We start from the raw sequence: 16,042 nt of genomic DNA on the forward strand, positions 1-16,042 counted from the left end.
CCTATAGTTTTTTAGAGCTTCAATGGTGCCATCCTGCTTTAGTAGTGCAAATGCTTTCTTTTTACTGTTAATTGCCTGTCTTACTTCTTTGTTTAGCCACATTGGGTTTTTCCTATTTCTAGTCCTTTTATTCCCACAAGGTATAAACCGCTTACACTGCCTATTTAGGATGTTCTTAAACATTTCCCATTTATTATCTGTATTCTCATTTCTGAGGATATTGTCCCAGTCTACCAGATTAAGGGCATCTCTAAGCTGTTCAAACTTTGCCTTCCTAAAGTTCAATGTTTTTGTGACTCCCTGACAAGTCCCCCTAGTGAAAGACAGGTGAAACTGCACAATATTGTGGTCGCTATTTCCTAAATGCCCAACCACCTGCAGATTTGTTATTCTGTCAGGTCTATTAGATAGTATTAGGTCTAAAAGTGCTGCTCCTCTGGTTGGATTCTGCACCAATTGTGAAAGATAATTTTTCTTGGTTATTAGCAGAAACCTGTTGCCTTTATGGGTTTCACAGGTTTCTGTTTCCCAGTTAATATCCGGGTAGTTAAAGTCCCCCATAACCAGGACCTCATTATGGGTTGCAGCTTCATCTATCTGCTTTAGAAGTAGACTTTCCATGCTTTCTGTTATATTTGGGGGTTTGTAACAGACCCCAATGAGAATTTTGTTACCATTTTTCCCTCCATGAATATCAACCCATATGGACTCGACATCCCTATTCCCTTCGCTAATATCCTCCCTTAAAGTGGACTTTAGACAAGACTTTACATAGAGACAAACCCCTCCTCCTCTCCGATTTTTACGATCCTTTCTAAACAGACTGTAACCCTGTAAGTTAACTGCCCAGTCACAGCTTTCATCTAACCATGTCTCGGTTATTCCCACTATGTCAAAGTTACCTGTAGATATTTCTGCTTCTAGTTCTTCCATCTTGTTTGTCAGGCTTCTGGCGTTTGCGAGCATGCAGTTTAGAGGATTTTGTTTTGTTCCAATCTCCTCACTGTGGATTGTTTTAGAAATGTTCTTACCTCCCTTCTGAGTATGTTTTCCTGGGTCGTCTTTGTTCGAGTCTAATGTTTTTCTTCCCGTCCCCTCTTCTTCTAGTTTAACGCCCTCCTGATGAGTGTAGCGAGTCTTCTGGCGAATGTGTGTTTCCCAGGTTTGTTGAGGTGTAGTCCGTCTCTGGCGAGGAGTCCATCATACCAGTAATTCACACCGTGGTCCAGGAATCCAAATCCTTGTTGTCTGCACCATCGTCTTAGCCAGTTGTTTGCATCAAGGATCCTGTTCCATCTCCTGGTGCCATGCCCGTCTACTGGAAGGATAGAAGAAAAAACTACCTGTGCATCCAGTTCCTTTACTTTCTTCCCCAACTCTTCAAAGTCTTTGCAGATTGTCGGTAGGTCCTTCCTTGCCGTGTCATTGGTGCCAACATGTATCAGAAGAAATGGGTGGACGTCCTTGGAGCTGAAGAGCTTTGGTATCCTATCGGTCACATCCTTGATCATCGCACCTGGAAGGCAGCATACTTCTCTTGCAGTTATGTCCGGTCTGCAGATGGCTGCTTCGGTGCCTCTCAGTAGTGAGTCTCCCACCACCACCACTCTTCGTTGCTTCTTGGCTGTACTTTTTGCTGTCACTTGTTGCTGTGTGCCCTTTTCTTTTTTGCTTGCTGGTATTGCTTCATTCTTAGGTGTGCCATCTTCATCCTCTACAAAGATTTGATATCGGTTCTTCAGTTGTGTGGTTGGTGATTTCTCCATGGTCTTCTTGCTTCTTTTGGTCACATGCTTCCACTCATCTGCTTTTGGAGGTTCTCTGACACTTTTTGCACCTTCTGTGACCAGTAGAGATGCTTCTGTTCTGTCTAGAAAGTCTTCATTCTCTTTGATGAGTTTCAAAGTTGCTATTCTTTCTTCCAGACCCCGCACCTTTTCTTCTAAAAGGGCCACTAGTCTACACTTCTGACAGGTGAAATTTAATTCTTCTTCTGGTCGATCTGTGAACATGTAGCACATGCTGCAGCTCACCATGTAGGTTGTCACATCTGCCATGTTGCTCCTAGATCCTGCTGACTTGCTGTGTGTTTTCCTTCTTGTGTAATCTACTCAGCCAAGCTCTCTTGCAATAATGTCCTACAGGCAAAAATTCCCGGCTGTACCCAACGATCTTCTAGCTTAGGGAGACTTCGCTTCTCCCAGAAGGCACCTGGAATATGCAAATTAGCCTCCTGAAGCTTGAATCCCTGGTTTGGTGATGCTTTCGAAGCAGCTGGTCCCGGCTGTACCCAACGATCTTCTAGCTTAGGGAGACTTCGCTTCTCCCAGAAGGCACCTGGAATATGCAAATTAGCCTCCTGAAGCTTGAATCCCTGGTTTGGTGATGCTTTCGAAGCAGCTGGTCCCGGCTGTACCCAACGATCTTCTAGCTTAGGGAGACTTCGCTTCTCCCAGAAGGCACCTGGAATATGCAAATTAGCCTCCTGAAGCTTGAATCCCTGGTTTGGTGATGCTTTCGAAGCAGCTGGTCCCGGCTGTACCCAACGATCTTCTAGCTTAGGGAGACTTCGCTTCTCCCAGAAGGCACCTGGAATATGCAAATTAGCCTCCTGAAGCTTGAATCCCTGGTTTGGTGATGCTTTCGAAGCAGCTGGTCCCGGCTGTACCCAACGATCTTCTAGCTTAGGGAGACTTCGCTTCTCCCAGAAGGCACCTGGAATATGCAAATTAGCCTCCTGAAGCTTGAATCCCTGGTTTGGTGATGCTTTCGAAGCAGCTGGTCCCGGCTGTACCCAACGATCTTCTAGCTTAGGGAGACTTCGCTTCTCCCAGAAGGCACCTGGAATATGCAAATTAGCCTCCTGAAGCTTGAATCCCTGGTTTGGTGATGCTTTCGAAGCAGCTGGTCCCGGCTGTACCCAACGATCTTCTAGCTTAGGGAGACTTCGCTTCTCCCAGAAGGCACCTGGAATATGCAAATTAGCCTCCTGAAGCTTGAATCCCTGGTTTGGTGATGCTTTCGAAGCAGCTGGTCCCGGCTGTACCCAACGATCTTCTAGCTTAGGGAGACTTCGCTTCTCCCAGAAGGCACCTGGAATATGCAAATTAGCCTCCTGAAGCTTGAATCCCTGGTTTGGTGATGCTTTCGAAGCAGCTGGTCCCGGCTGTACCCAACGATCTTCTAGCTTAGGGAGACTTCGCTTCTCCCAGAAGGCACCTGGAATATGCAAATTAGCCTCCTGAAGCTTGAATCCCTGGTTTGGTGATGCTTTCGAAGCAGCTGGTCCCGGCTGTACCCAACGATCTTCTAGCTTAGGGAGACTTCGCTTCTCCCAGAAGGCACCTGGAATATGCAAATTAGCCTCCTGAAGCTTGAATCCCTGGTTTGGTGATGCTTTCGAAGCAGCTGGTCCCGGCTGTACCCAACGATCTTCTAGCTTAGGGAGATTTCGCTTCTCCCAGAAGGCACCTGGAAAATGCAAATTAGCCTCCTGAAGCTTGAATCCCTGGTTTGGTGATGCTTTCGAAGCAGCTGGTCCCGGCTGTACCCAACGATCTTCTAGCTTAGGGAGACTTCGCTTCTCCCAGAAGGCACCTGGAATATGCAAATTAGCCTCCTGAAGCTTGAATCCCTGGTTTGGTGATGCTTTCGAAGCAGCTGGTCCCGGCTGTACCCAACGATCTTCTAGCTTAGGGAGACTTCGCTTCTCCCAGAAGGCACCTGGAATATGCAAATTAGCCTCCTGAAGCTTGAATCCCTGGTTTGGTGATGCTTTCGAAGCAGCTGGTCCCGGCTGTACCCAACGATCTTCTAGCTTAGGGAGACTTCGCTTCTCCCAGAAGGCACCTGGAATATGCAAATTAGCCTCCTGAAGCTTGAATCCCTGGTTTGGTGATGCTTTCGAAGCAGCTGGTCCCGGCTGTACCCAACGATCTTCTAGCTTAGGGAGACTTCGCTTCTCCCAGAAGGCACCTGGAATATGCAAATTAGCCTCCTGAAGCTTGAATCCCTGGTTTGGTGATGCTTTCGAAGCAGCTGGTCCCGGCTGTACCCAACGATCTTCTAGCTTAGGGAGACTTCGCTTCTCCCAGAAGGCACCTGGAATATGCAAATTAGCCTCCTGAAGCTTGAATCCCTGGTTTGGTGATGCTTTCGAAGCAGCTGGTCCCGGCTGTACCCAACGATCTTCTAGCTTAGGGAGACTTCGCTTCTCCCAGAAGGCACCTGGAATATGCAAATTAGCCTCCTGAAGCTTGAATCCCTGGTTTGGTGATGCTTTCGAAGCAGCTGGTCCCGGCTGTACCCAACGATCTTCTAGCTTAGGGAGATTTCGCTTCTCCCAGAAGGCACCTGGAATATGCAAATTAGCCTCCTGAAGCTTGAATCCCTGGTTTGGTGATGCTTTCGAAGCAGCTGGTCCCGGCTGTACCCAACGATCTTCTAGCTTAGGGAGATTTCGCTTCTCCCAGAAGGCACCTGGAATATGCAAATTAGCCTCCTGAAGCTTGAATCCCTGGTTTGGTGATGCTTTCGAAGCAGCTGGTCCCGGCTGTACCCAACGATCTTCTAGCTTAGGGAGACTTCGCTTCTCCCAGAAGGCACCTGGAATATGCAAATTAGCCTCCTGAAGCTTGAATCCCTGGTTTGGTGATGCTTTCGAAGCAGCTGGTCCCGGCTGTACCCAACGATCTTCTAGCTTAGGGAGACTTCGCTTCTCCCAGAAGGCACCTGGAATATGCAAATTAGCCTCCTGAAGCTTGAATCCCTGGTTTGGTGATGCTTTCGAAGCAGCTGGTCCCGGCTGTACCCAACGATCTTCTAGCTTAGGGAGACTTCGCTTCTCCCAGAAGGCACCTGGAATATGCAAATTAGCCTCCTGAAGCTTGAATCCCTGGTTTGGTGATGCTTTCGAAGCAGCTGGTCCCGGCTGTACCCAACGATCTTCTAGCTTAGGGAGACTTCGCTTCTCCCAGAAGGCACCTGGAATATGCAAATTAGCCTCCTGAAGCTTGAATCCCTGGTTTGGTGATGCTTTCGAAGCAGCTGGTCCCGGCTGTACCCAACGATCTTCTAGCTTAGGGAGACTTCGCTTCTCCCAGAAGGCACCTGGAATATGCAAATTAGCCTCCTGAAGCTTGAATCCCTGGTTTGGTGATGCTTTCGAAGCAGCTGGTCCCGGCTGTACCCAACGATCTTCTAGCTTAGGGAGACTTCGCTTCTCCCAGAAGGCACCTGGAATATGCAAATTAGCCTCCTGAAGCTTGAATCCCTGGTTTGGTGATGCTTTCGAAGCAGCTGGTCCCGGCTGTACCCAACGATCTTCTAGCTTAGGGAGACTTCGCTTCTCCCAGAAGGCACCTGGAATATGCAAATTAGCCTCCTGAAGCTTGAATCCCTGGTTTGGTGATGCTTTCGAAGCAGCTGGTCCCGGCTGTACCCAACGATCTTCTAGCTTAGGGAGACTTCGCTTCTCCCAGAAGGCACCTGGAATATGCAAATTAGCCTCCTGAAGCTTGAATCCCTGGTTTGGTGATGCTTTCGAAGCAGCTGGTCCCGGCTGTACCCAACGATCTTCTAGCTTAGGGAGACTTCGCTTCTCCCAGAAGGCACCTGGAATATGCAAATTAGCCTCCTGAAGCTTGAATCCCTGGTTTGGTGATGCTTTCGAAGCAGCTGGTCCCGGCTGTACCCAACGATCTTCTAGCTTAGGGAGACTTCGCTTCTCCCAGAAGGCACCTGGAATATGCAAATTAGCCTCCTGAAGCTTGAATCCCTGGTTTGGTGATGCTTTCGAAGCAGCTGGTCCCGGCTGTACCCACGTATCCCACGTACCCATGTATGACTCATGTATAAGCTGAGGGAGGTGTTTTCAGCACAAAAAATGTGCTGAAAAACTCAGCTAATACTCAAGTATATACGGTATATCATTTTAAGACCTTCCAGAGACCAGATGTTATTTTTTATTTTATCCTGATATGTAAAACCATAGAATTAAAAAAAAGTGTGCTAAGTTTTTCTCCTTACGCTATACATTGAGCTGAATAATACAGCTGTCAAAAGTAAACTTCCAAACTACGGGTGGTGGACAAACCTAAAATTATATTTTTCATCTCTTAGTCTAAAAAGAGATGTTGGAGCTCTATGTCTTAAATATTGAGCTTGGAATTATCCAGCACAAAAGTAAAACTTATATATGAAATGGCTTTAATGATCATTCTTTTAACGATCTCAGAACCTTTTCAGACAGAAGCATACATAGAACTCATGTAGCTCCACAGCAGAAGTTCTAATTGAGACTACCTAACAAAAAAATAATAATATTCACTGGCATCATAGAGCATATCTCACAACTTTGCAACCTGTATTGCAACTGCACAGCAGTTGCATGCAATTGCCACCAGGGGGGCACAGGTAAGGTGAAACAGGTTCAGGGATGACCCACAGTCCACAAAAGCTGAAGTAGAAGTAAAACAGTTCTCAACAAGTTCCTCTTTTAACAGTACTTTAAGGAATGAGGAAAAAAGTTACCTGTGAGTTTGGGCAACCTCCTCAGTAGTTACCCAGACTTACGTGTTTCCCAACACCTTGGGAGTAGGACAACAGGAGGGACAGTCCTTCCAATGTCCTGGGCCACCGCAGTAAAAACAAAGTTTACACTCCCGTTGACAGCTCCTCTCCTTCTCCTTGATGGTGATGGCCCCTACTTCCATGGGCTAAGAAGTTTGTGAGGGTTCTGGCTTAACTGGAAGGAAATGAGCCTCTCGATGCTTGACTCCTCTCTCCCATAACCTCCGATCCATGCGAGTGGCATGAGTCATGGCCTCTTCCAGAGTGCTGGGAGGAGGATGGAGAGCCAGAGCTTCCTTTAAATGATCAGACCCCCTCTGAAACTGACACCTGAGTGCTGAGTCATTCCGGGACACCTCTGGGGACCATCGTCGAAACTCCGAACAGTAACATTTGGCAAGAGCTTCTCTTGAGATAGACCCATAATAGTGTCCTCTGCCAATCTAACTCGGTCTGGTTCATCATAGATGAGGCCCAGAGCCTCAAAGAACCTGTCCACAGACATTCTCTCAGGGGCAGCCGGGAGTAATGAAAAAGCCCAACACTGTGGACCCTCCCTCAATACAGATATAATGAAGATCGGGGGCTAATGGAAAATAGTAACTTGCAACCCTCCCTGAACATGCGGAACGTAGCCGTCTCACCAGAGAAGGTGTCAGGGAGTTTCACTGAAGGTTCAGGAGAGTGCAGACACGCCAATAACCTCACCAGTTTTACTGACGGAGGGAGATCCCCCAGGATATCTTAAGTGTCTCAGCCATCTCACTCTGCACCTGCTTCTAGGAAGTGACCAAAGCCGCGTGCTCCACAGATTTCTCCTGCATTTTCTGAGTAAGGTTAACCACTTGGTCCGCAGTTGCATGCAACCGCCACCAGGGGGCATAGGTAAGGGGAAACAGGTAGCACTCACCATGTATCAACACAGTGCAAGGTGTGGAGTGCCACTAGGAGGCAGCAGAGTAGTCAGACAGGCCAGTCAGCAACACACAAGAAGACAAAGAACCAGACAGTGGAAGCTACATTTTTTTTTTCCTCAGCGCTGTAGCTCATTGGGCTGCCCTAGAAGGCTCCCTGATTGCTGTGTGTACGCCGCTGTGCAAAACAACTGCTTTTTTCAAAGCACAAATCCTCTTGTTCCTTCCTTTCTGCACAGCTATCTTGTTTGTTTGTCCACACTTTTTATATAATTTGTGCATCAGTCCACTCTTTATTGCTGCCTGCCATACCTGGCTGAGATTACTGCAGGGAGATAGTAATTGAAGGACAGTTCCTTTTTTTTTTTTTTTTTGTGGGAGATTAAGATTGGCATTTCTGCTAGAGTGCCATCCCTCTCTGTGTCATCTCTCACTCAGTGGGCCATAGAAAGCCTATTTATTTTTTTGCTTGATTTGGGTTCCAAAATCTACCTGAAAAAATCACAACATCAATCAGTGGGAGAAAAATATTGGCCTCAGGGCTTGTGTGCCACTCCTGACTCCTGTGTGTGCCATGTCTCACTCAGTGGGCCATAGAAAGCCTATTAATTTTTTTGCTTGATTTGGGTTCTAAATTCTACCTGAAAAAATCAATAAATCAATCAGTGGGAGATTAATATTGGCCTTTGGGCTTGTGTGCCAGTCCTAAGCGTGCCATCTCTCTCTCTCAGATAGTGGGCCATAGAAAGCCTATTTATTTATTTTTTTATTGGGTTTATAAATTTTCCCTGGAAAAAAAAAAAAAAAGTGGGAGATTAATATTGGCCTCTGGGCTTGTGTGCCAGTCCTGAGCGTGCCATCTCTCTCACAAATAGTGGGCCTAGAAAGCTTATTTATTTTTTGGGTTGATTTGGGTTCTAAATTCTACCTGAAAAAATCAATAAATCAATCAGTGGGAGATAAATATTGGCCTCTGGGCTTGTGTGCCACTCCTGACTCCTGTGTGCGTCATCTCTCACTCAGTGGGCCCTAGAAAGCCTATTTTTTGTTTTATTTGTTTTCTAAATTCTCCCTGAAAAAATCATTTTATTTTATTTGGTTTCTAAATTATTCCTGAAAAAATCATTTTTTTTGTATTTTTTTTTCTAAAGTCTCCCTGAAAAAAAAAAAAAAATCAAATCAGTGGGAGATTAATATTGCCCTTTCTGCTTGTGTGCCAGTCTTGACTCCTGGGTGTGCCATCTCTCTCTCTCTCTCCAATTGTGGGCCATAGAAAGCCTATTTATTTTTTTGCTTGATTTGGGTTCCAAAATCTACCTGAAAAAATCACTAAATCAATCAGTGGGAGATAAATATTGGCCTCTGGGCTTGTGTGCCACTCCTGACTCCTGTGTGCGTCATCTCTCACTCAGTGGGCCCTAGAAAGCCTATTTTTTGTTTTATTTGTTTTCTAAATTCTCCCTGAAAAAATCATTTTATTTTATTTGGTTTCTAAGTTATTCCTGAAAAAATCATTATTTTTTTATTTTTTTTTTCTAAAGTCTCCCTGAAAAAAAAAAAAAAAAATCAAATCAGTGGGAGATTAATATTGCCCTTTCTGCTTGTGTGCCAGTCTTGACTCCTGGGTGTGCCATCTCTCTCTCTCCAATTGTGGGCCATAGAAAGCCTATTTATTTTTTTGCTTGATTTGGGTTCCAAAATCTACCTGAAAAAATCACTAAATCAATCAGTGGGAGATAAATATTGGCCTCTGGGCTTGTGTGCCACTCCTGACTCCTGTGTGCGTCCTCTCTCACTCAGTGGGCCCTACAAAGCCTATTTTTTTTTTTTTGTTTTCTAAATTCTCCCTGAAACAATCATTTTATTTTATTTTGTTTCTAAATTCTTCCTGAAAAATTCATTTTTTTGTAATTTTTTTTTCTAAAGTCTCCCTAAAAAAAAAAAAAAAAAAAAAAAATCAGTGGGAGATTAATATTGCCCTTTCTGCTTGTGTGCCAGTCTTGACTCCTGGGTGTGCCATCTCTCTCTCTCTCTCTCTCTCCAATTGTGGGCCATAGAAAGCCTATTTATTTTTTTGCTTGATTTGGGTTCCAAAATCTACCTGAAAAAATCACTAAATCAATCAGTGGGAGATAAATATTGGCCTCTGGGCTTGTGTGCCACTCCTGACTCCTGTGTGCGTCATCTCTCACTCAGTGGGCCCTAGAAAGCCTATTTTTTGTTTTATTTGTTTTCTAAATTCTCCCTGAAAAAATCATTTTATTTTATTTGGTTTCTAAATTATTCCTGAAAAAATCATTTTTTTGTATTTTTTTTTCTAAAGTCTCCCTGAAAAAAAAAAAAAAAATCAAATCAGTGGGAGATTAATATTGCCCTTTCTGCTTGTGTGCCAGTCTTGACTCCTGGGTGTGCCATCTCTCTCTCTCCAATTGTGGGCCATAGAAAGCCTATATATTTTTTTGCTTGATTTGGGTTCCAAAATCTACCTGAAAAAATCACTAAATCAATCAGTGGGAGATAAATATTGGCCTCTGGGCTTGTGTGCCACTCCTGACTCCTGTGTGCGTCATCTCTCACTCAGTGGGCCCTAGAAAGCCTATTTTTTGTTTTATTTGTTTTTTTTAAATTCTCCCTGAAAAAATCATTTTATTTTATTTTGTTTCTAAATTCTTCCTGAAAAAATCATTTTTTTTGTATTTTGTTTTTCTAAAGTCTCCCTAAAAAAAAAAAAAAAAAAAATCAAATCAGTGGGAGATTAATATTGCCCTTTCTGCTTGTGTGCCAGTCTTGACTCCTGGGTGTGCCATCTCTCTCTCTCCAATTGTGGGCCATAGAAAGCCTATTAATTTTTTTGCTTGATTTGGGTTCCAAAATCTACCTGAAAAAATCACTAAATCAATCAGTGGGAGATAAATATTGGCCTCTGGGCTTGTGTGCCACTCCTGACTCCTGTGTGCGTCCTCTCTCACTCAGTGGGCCCTACAAAGCCTATTTTTTTTTTTTTTGTTTTCTAAATTCTCCCTGAAACAATCATTTTATTTTATTTTGTTTCTAAATTCTTCCTGAAAAATTCATTTTTTTGTAATTTTTTTTTCTAAAGTCTCCCTGAAAAAAAAAAAAAAATCAAATCAGTGGGAGATTAATATTGCCCTTTCTGCTTGTGTGCCAGTCTTGACTCCTGGGTGTGCCATCTCTCTCTCTCTCTCCAATTGTGGGCCATATAAAGCCTATTTATTTTTTTGCTTGATTTGGGTTCCAAAATCTACCTGAAAAAATCACTAAATCAATCAGTGGGAGATAAATATTGGCCTCTGGGCTTGTGTGCCACTCCTGACTCCTGTGTGCGTCATCTCTCACTCAGTGGGCCCTAGAAAGCCTATTTTTTGTTTTATTTGTTTTCTAAATTCTCCCTGAAAAAATCATTTTATTTTATTTGGTTTCTAAATTATTCCTGAAAAAATCATTTTTTTTGTATTTTTTTTTTCTAAAGTCTCCCTGAAAAAAAAAAAAAAAAAATCAAATCAGTGGGAGATTAATATTGCCCTTTCTGCTTGTGTGCCAGTCTTGACTCCTGGGTGTGCCATCTCTCTCTCTCCAATTGTGGGCCATAGAAAGCCTATTAATTTTTTTGCTTGATTTGGGTTCCAAAATCTACCTGAAAAAATCACTAAATCAATCAGTGGGAGATAAATATTGGCCTCTGGGCTTGTGTGCCACTCCTGACTCCTGTGTGCGTCCTCTCTCACTCAGTGGGCCCTACAAAGCCTATTTTTTTTTTATTTGTTTTCTAAATTCTCCCTGAAACAATCATTTTATTTTATTTTGTTTCTAAATTCTTCCTGAAAAATTCATTTTTTTGTATTTTTTTTTCTAAAGTCTCCCTGAAAAAAAAAAAAAAAATCAAATCAGTGGGAGATTAATATTGCCCTTTCTGCTTGTGTGCCAGTCTTGACTCCTGGGTGTGCCATCTCTCTCTCTCTCTCCAATTGTGGGCCATAGAAAGCCTATTTATTTTTTTGCTTGATTTGAGTTCCAAAATCTACCTGAAAAAATCACTAAATCAATCAGTGGGAGATAAATATTGGCCTCTGGGCTTGTGTGCCGCTCCTGACTCCTGTGTGCGTCCTCTCTCACTCAGTGGGCCATAGAAAGCCTATTTTTTTTTTTATTTGTTTTCTAAATTCTCCCTGAAACAATCATTTCATTTTATTTGGTTTATAAATTCTTCCTTAAAAAATCATTTTTTTTTATTATTTTTTTTTTCTAAAGTCTCCCTGTTAAAAAAAAAACAAACAAATCAGTGGGAGATTAATATTTACATTTGCGCTTCAGTGACAGTCCTGCGTGTGTGGCATCTCTCTCATTTGTTGCCACCAACAACAGAGTGTGTAACATTGTGCCTGATTTTCGTTGTGGTCTCACCCACCTGTAAAGGGGTAGCTAAATCTTACTGAAGTTATAGCTCACCGTGTAAGTTGTGTGACAGCAACAAATACCGTTAGTTTGGTAACGTTTTTAAAAAAATGAGGAAGTCTGGTGGAAGAGGTCGTGGCCGGGGGCGTTCATTGTCAGCTGGTAATGAGGGTAGTGGTAGTGGTGGAGCATCAGGTGGTCGTGGGAAAAAAAATATTGCACCTAAGTCTGGAGCTGTGGAGCCAGGTTCGTCGTCTGGCTACACAAGGCCTCGAACGCTCCCTTTTCTGGGAGTAGGAAAACCGCTTTTAAAGCCGGAGCAGCAAGAGCAAGTTTTGGCTTATCTTGCTGACTCAGCCTCTAGCTCTTTTGCCTCCTCTCGTGAAACTGGTAAAAGTAAAAGCAGCGCGTCGTTAGTGGATGTTCACGGTCAGGGACAAGTCGCTTCCTTGTCCTCTTCAGCAAAAACAACAACAGAGAAGAATGCAGCAGGCGACACAACGGGTTACTCCATGGAGCTCTTTACACATACCGTCCCTGGCTTAGAAAGTGAAGCAGTTAACAGTCCATGCCCATTACAAGTTGAATCTGACATGGAGTGCACTGATGCACAGCCACAGCCAGACTACTATGCTGGTCCTTTGACTCAGACCACAACATTGCCCTCGCAGGGTGCTGATCAAGAATCAGACCCTGATGAGACTATGTTGCCCCATCACGAACGCTATACCACTGACCGACACGGTGACACAGACGAAGTTGCACACGAGCTACAAGAAGAGGTAATAGATGACCCAGTTCTTGACCCCGATTGGCAGCCATTGGGGGAACAGGGTGCAGGCGGCAGCAGTTCTGAAGCGGAGGAAGAGGGGCCGCAGCAGGCATCAACATCGCAACAGGTTCCATCTGCCGGGCCCGTATCTTGCCCAAAACGCATGGCAAAGTCAAAACCTGTTGGAGGACAGCGTGGCCATCCGGTTAAAGCTCAGTCTGCAATGCCTGAAAAGGTATCCGATGCTAGAAAGAGTGCAGTCTGGCATTTTTTTTAAACAACATCCAATTGATCAGCGCAAAGTCATCTGTCAAAAATGTTCAACTACCTTAAGCAGAGGGCAGAATCTGAAAAGTCTCAATACAAGTTGCATGCATAGACATTTAACCACCATGCATTTGCAAGCTTGGACTAACTACCAAACGTCCCTTAAGGTTGTAGCACCCTCGGCCAATGAAGCTAGTCATCAACGCAACATCCCTTCCGGCAGTGTAGGGCCACCATTTTCTGCACCACCTGCAGTATCTGTGCAGGTTTCTTTGCCAGGCCAAAGCAGTCAGGGTCAGGGAATCACCAGTTTCGTAGTAGGAAACACTGCATCTAGGGCACCGGCGGCAACAATACCATCTCCCACCGTCTCTCAGTCTGCCATGTCCACCGGCACCCCCGCTAGTTCCACGATCTCCAGCTCTCCAGTCCAGCTCACCCTACATGAGACTATGGTTAGAAAAAGGAAGTACTTAGCCTCGCATCCGCGTACACAGGGTTTGAACGCCCACATAGCTAGACTAATCTCGTTAGTGATGATGCCCTACCGGTTAGTTGAAAGCGAAGCTTTCAAAGCCCTGATGGACTACGCTGTACCACGCTACGAGCTACCCAGTCGACACTTTTTTTCCAGAAAAGCCATCCCAGCCCTCCACCAGCATGTTAAAGAGCGCATCGTCCATGCACTCAGGCAATCTGTGAGCACAAAGGTGCACCTGACAACAGATGCATGGACCAGTAGGCATGGCCAGGGACGTTACGTGTCCATCACGGCACACTGGGTAAATGTGGTGGATGCAGGGTCCACAGGGGACAGCAAGTTTGGGACAGTTCTGCCTAGCCCACGGTCTAGGAAACAGTTGGCTGCAGCCATTCGCACCCCCTCCTCCTCCCCCTCGTCCTCCTGCAGAAGCGAGACCTCGTCCACAGACCGCAGTCGCACAACCACTCCATCCGCAGCTGCCACTGTTGCACACCAGGTCTCCCATTATGGGGCAGCTACTGGCAAACGTCAGCAGGCTGTATTGGCTATGAAGTGTTTGGGCGACAACAGACACACCGCTGAAGTTCTGTCCGAGTTCTTGCAGAAAGAAACGCAGTCGTGGCGGGGCACTGTAGATCTTGAGGCAGGCAAGGTAGTGAGTGATAACGGAAGGAATTTCATGGCTGCCATCTCCCTTTCCCAACTGAAACACATTCCTTGCCTGGCTCACACCTTAAACCTGGTGGTGCAGTGCTTCCTGAAAAGTTATCCGGGGTTATCCGACCTGCTCCTCAAAGTGCGTGGACTTTGCTCACATATCCGCCGTTTGCCCGTACACTCCAGCCGTATGCAGACCTATCAGCGTTCTTTGAACCTTCCCCAGCATCGCCTAATCATAGACGTTGCAACAAGGTGGAACTCAACACTGCACATGCTTCAGAGACTGCGTGAACAGAGGCGGGCTGTTATGTTTTTGTGGGAGGATACACATACACGGGCAGGCAGTAGGATGGCAGACATGGAGTTGTCAGGTGTGCAGTGATCGAAGATTCAAGACATGTGTCAAGTCCTTCAGTGTTTTGAGGAATGCACACGGCTGGTTAGTGCAGACAACGCCATAATAAGCATGAGCATCCCCCTAATGCGTCTGCTGATGCAAAGTTTGACGCACATAAAGGATCAGGCGTCTGCAGCTGAGGAAGAGGAAAGCCTTGATGACAGTCAGCCATTGTCTGGCCAGGGCAGTGTACAGGACGAGGTAGCGGGCGAACAGGAGGAGGAGGACGAGGAGGATGATGGGGATGATTATATTTTTAATGAGGAAGCTTTTCCAGGGCCAGTGGAAATTGTTGGCGCGGCAAGGCCGGGTTCTGGTTTTTGGAGGGACACAAGTGACGTGGATTTGCCTGAAACTGCCCCTCAACCAAGCACAACCACAGATTTGAGAACTGGAACTTTGGGCCACATGGCGGATTATGCCTTACGTATCCTCAAAAGGGACACACGCATAACAAAAATGATGAACGATGACGATTACTGGTTGGCCTGCCTCCTTGATCCTCGCTATAAAGGCAAATTGCAAAATATAATGCCACATGAGAACTTGGAACTAATATTAGCAACCAAACAATCAACTCTTATTGACCGTTTGCTTCTGGCATTCCCTGCACACAGCGCCCGTGATCATTCTAACACGAGCTGCAGGGGCCAGCAGACCAGAGGTGTTAGAGGGGCAGAAATCAGAAGTGGCGTTGGCCAGAGGGGTTTTCTGACCAGGTTGTGGAGTGATTTTGCTATGACCGCAGACAGGACAGGTACTGCAGCATCAATTCAAAGTGACAGGAGACAACATTTGTCCAGTATGGTTACTAACTATTTTTCATCCCTTATCGACGTTCTCCCTCAACCGTCATTCCCATTTGATTACTGGGCATCAAAATTAGACACCTGGCCACAATTGGCAGAATATGCATTGCAGGAGCTTGCTTGCCCGGCAGCTAGTGTCCTATCAGAAAGAGTATTCAGTGCTGCAGGTTCAATACTAACAGAAAAAAGGACTCGTCTGGCTACCCAAAATGTAGATGATCTAACCTTCATTAAAATGAACCACAACTGGATTTCGAAATCTTTTGCCCCACCTTGCCCGGCTGACACCTAGCTTTCCTATGTAAAGGTCTTGCCTGTGGACTATTCTGAACGACTTTTCCAATCTCGTAATTTGCAGCACCTGATTGTCCAGCATCCGACATGTTAACACCTCCCTAAATGGCCAAAGTCCCCACACGGGGCCGTGGTATCGCCACTTGGCGCCAGTACCCGTGAGAGTACTGTTTGTCTGAAGAGGTGGGTGTGCCCGCTTTTGGTCGACGGCACTGCCACTAGGTCCCTCATAGTACAATAATGTGTCTGGCGGTGGTGGTGCGCACCCAACGTCAGACACACCGTTGTAATATGAGGGGCCCTGGGCCTGTACCGCCGGCCACAAGACAGTCCCCCCCCCCCAGGTCAAACAGTGCTCTAACACTTGCAAAATTTTCTCTCACAGCTCCACCAATGTTTAGTCTATGCGCTGACATCCTTCAATGCCTGGCACTGTCAATACCATTGTCTTGACATTTTTCT

The sequence above is a fragment of the Ranitomeya imitator genome, chromosome 6 (assembly GCF_032444005.1).
Source record: "Ranitomeya imitator isolate aRanImi1 chromosome 6, aRanImi1.pri, whole genome shotgun sequence".
NCBI classification, from domain to species: Eukaryota; Metazoa; Chordata; class Amphibia; order Anura; family Dendrobatidae; genus Ranitomeya; species Ranitomeya imitator.